This window comes from Marmota flaviventris, unplaced genomic scaffold (assembly GCF_047511675.1).
Source record: "Marmota flaviventris isolate mMarFla1 unplaced genomic scaffold, mMarFla1.hap1 Scaffold_44, whole genome shotgun sequence".
NCBI lineage: Eukaryota > Metazoa > Chordata > Mammalia > Rodentia > Sciuridae > Marmota > Marmota flaviventris.
This window is the reverse complement of record NW_027288268.1, coordinates 545,001-548,939: the sequence shown is the minus strand read 5'-3', so window position 1 is coordinate 548,939 and position 3,939 is coordinate 545,001. Positions and strand designations below refer to the sequence as shown.

Here is a 3,939-nt window from a genome sequence, read left to right as displayed (position 1 = left end):
TCATCAGTTGGAATTCTGTAAATGGAGATACTCTGTGGTTAGCAGAGTGGTTCAAGGTGAACCATTGAAGATGTGGGGTTCAAATGTGACCAGAGCCCAAAGGTAATTGTCCCTTAGACTCAGTGGTGTCACAACCATGGATATCTCAGCAAGATCTCTTTCATTCATTTCAGATGGAGTTTTCAAGGAGCAGTGGAGAGGCCAGGTGACAGTGAGGCTGGTGTAGGAGTGAACTTGATGGAAAACCATGGCTAATGAAGAAGAGCAGAGCCATTTTGTATGCTAGTGGATGCTGGTGGAATTGGGCCAAGCCAGACTGCAAAGGTTCCAGGGCTAGAGGGAAAAACCTGCAATCCCAGAGTGTTAAATATGTCATCGGAGGATGAGTCATGTGGACAGAATGCAGAGGATCAAATTGGTGGAGTGGGCGTGGCTCTCAGAACAATGCAGGTAAGAGGCCAGATGCTGGGTGGCGCCTATGAAAAAAGTGGAGAGGACCTTGTGGGCAGAGCTGGTGAGGCAGAGTCAGGCTGAGTGAATGGAGCCCAACTCCTAAGAACAGTGGATGGGGAGAAGACAGGGGAAGCACGTGGGAGGCAGCACCCCACCCAGGACCCCTTAGGTGAGCACAGCCTAGGAACCAGGAGGCACAGTAATGCAGGAGCAGAGGGCATGGTGGGTGCATCCACAGGAGGCAAATGGAGTCAGGAGAGGCATCCATCCGGTAATTCTGTCAGGATTCACTGTGGACCCAGAGGGGAAGCAGGGTCTTTGGCCTCTGAGATAGTAATGTGACCTCAATGTCTGCTCCATTGGGGGCCTCAGTTTCCCCTCTTACCCACTGAGGCAATGGAGGGAGGCTGAAGATGCCATGGCACAGCCTTTCTTTCTTCCTCCCACTCATTGGATGCTGTGCACTTTCTATATTTTCAGGTTGGTTGGGTCCCATGGGGTTTCTTGAAGGGGTCCTTGGGATATCGCCTGAGACACTTTGTTTTTGGGGAACAATAATTTTTTTTCCTGTGTGTTCACAGAGACTTCTCTTGGTGCCTGCTGTTTACATATTGAGACCCTGAAGTCCAGAGAGGGTGAGCCTGTGATGCAGCCATCACTTGCTGGAGTCTGATCTGGATCGCACAGTCCCCTTCACTCACTCACTCACAGGCAGGGGTTTCATAGCACCTGGGCAATAAAAAAATGCATTGATGAGGGAAGAGGCCTTGGCTCTTTCCAGGTGCTACTTTGGGACACTCCCTAAGTCTGTAAAGTGGGACACAAAGTGACATCTGACTCTCAGGCTGGTGTAAGGCCAAGTTCCAGCTTCATGATTCTCTAAAAGGCAATTTGCAATGGATGGGGCAGGGGATATATTTTGACAGTATTATCATTTAGTATTTTTTTAAAAACATTCATGTTTTAGTTGTAGGTAGACACAATACATTTATTTTATTTTTATGTTATGGTGAGGCTTGAACCCAATGCCTCATGCATAATAGACGAACACTCTACCTCTAGGCAAAACCACAGCCTTCATTAATTTTATATATGGAAACATAACTCCTTGTATAAAAAAAAAAAAAAAAAAAAAAAAAAAAAAAAAAAAAAAAAACTATAGTACCAGGCTCTGTCCTAGGCAGAGAGGACACAGACATGAACAAAACAGCAAGGAATCTCTGCTCTCATTTTTGTGGGGGATACCATTCCCCTGGACTGACCCAAGAATTCAGGCACTAAAGAGACATGAAGTACTGACCCCCTTTAGGCATCTGATCTAATGTTACCATCCATGGCAATGTTTTACCTTCTCAATTATTCTAAAACACACCCTTCTCCATATCATTTAGCTGCCCCAATCCTTTCCTACCTGTGAGATAAAGGTCTCCTTAAAGATCCCTTGCTTGCTTGCTTCTCCAGTTGCATCTCCTCACCCCTCTTTTAGGTTTCAAGAATTCCTGTCTCATCCCTACTTGTACTTACTGCTCTGCGTAATGTGGGTACTTTCCCATTGTTAGAAGTGCTAAGTCCTAATTAGACACTAGATGGTATCAGAACTGTACTTTTGACATTTTTCTATCTTCCACCAGAGTATCTGCCTACTTATTGGCTGGCTTGGTTAAGAAATACTTTAGAAAACTCTTCAGTACTTGCTTTACAAGCAGCTTTTTATTTTTTTTGTACAAATCTTCATTAATTGTATGTATGAAATTAATCATCCAGCTATGAAAGGGAGTATTACACTAACTACCCAGTGTATATGTGTGTGTGTGTGTGTGTGTGTGTGAATATATATATATATATATATATATACACACACACACACACACACACACACACATATATTTTTTTCAAAATTTATTCAGAAGTGGGATAAGGATTTCAATTCAATCATGGCCTCTTTCTACACCTGTTGTGCCTGGAATGTTTCAGGAGTCCTTACTAATATTGCAGGTATTTCTTTCTATTTTCTATGCTGTGATTATTAAAAGCCATTAAATAGAATAAATATATCTCAGAGATGCCAAGTGTTATCTCACTTGTAGTTGTTCATTGGGCATCTGTAGGCCTAAGTGAATATTCAGAGCTTTTTGGCAAAAGCATTCCTGTATGGAGCAGAACAACCACATGAGGCAGGAAAAAGTGTGTTAGTCTTGAAGAAGGCTTTTGTGTTGATGTTTGTGATTTCTTCTTGATATCCACATAAGGTGAGAGGAGAGGACTGGGAAGAAAATGAATATTTGGAAGTCAGGGGAATGTGAAAAATACTGCAATGAGACTGAGCATGACTCAGGTTTGGGTGAAGATATATAAGTACAGGGAGCATTTCTCTGAGCTGGGAACACACCTATATTTAGCCACGGAGAAGGAAATAATATGAAGAAGACAGAGTGTGGGCATTCAGTTAAGGAGATAGAAAACCAGGAAAATGTAATGACATGAATTTCTGGAAGAGGTGATTTTAAAAAGAAAGGCAGAACCTCTTGTTCTAAAAAACACTAAAAAGTGAGCCACAGGGTGACAAAGGAGGGACCTTGAGTTTTGGTGCCATAGGGGTTTCTGATAATCTCAGTGGAACCTCTGTCCTCAGGTGGTGGGAATTGAAGCCAAATTGAAGATTTATGGAAAAAATAAGGTCAGCATAGTGAAGGCAATAGCTGGAGGTCATTTTTCTGGTTGTTTACAATGAGATAAAGGGAGACTCAACCAGGTGTTAACATTTATGTTCTCAGAGATGTGGGGAGAGTTCATTCCTGCAAATGTTTGTTTGTGACTGCAGAAATCTTTTTTCTATTACCATGTTTATCACCTACACCTTAGAGTTGATTTTTTAGAAGTAATATGGAAGCCCAATAGTAATTTCTGGAGAGTAGGAAGGGTGCTGGGGCAGGGCAATCAATGAAAGTAGAAGATAGATAATTAGATATGATCACTGTGTACCATGCATTTGGAAATATTATGCTCAACTCCATTAACATGTGCAGTAAATATTTGTTAATTAAAAACAAATTAAAACTAATTATTCTATTTGATCACTGAAAGGTAGGCACTCAACACTGAGGAAGAGAGTATCCTTATGGTTTGTTTCCTGCTTGTGAAAATGGTCATTGTTAGTCACCTATAAAGATAATGGATTAAATAATTTTGGAAGAAATCATATGATTTCTTTGATTTGAAGTGCCTTGTTGTCACAGCATGATGAGGTTATCTGATGGTCACTGAAATATTTGAAGTGCTACAGTCCATCCACTGTCAAGGTAGTTTGTGCCAAGTTCATCCTTTGGGACTGTAATATTTTCCTTATTCTTTCACTATTTGTTGCAATCAAGTCACTGAATCTGCCCACCCATAAAATGACAAAGATACTAACTCCACATGCAGGATGGGATGCTATTCTCCTGTATTGTTTTGAACTCTTGTATATGAAAGATTTTTTTCCCATCA

General features: G+C 41.3%; 1 pseudogene; it reads left to right on the top strand.

Moving 5' to 3' along the window:
• Positions 1–369: 369 nt before the first annotated feature.
• Positions 370–3,939, top strand: part of LOC139704190 (transcription factor JunD-like) — a 10,535-nt pseudogene continuing 6,965 nt past the window's right edge.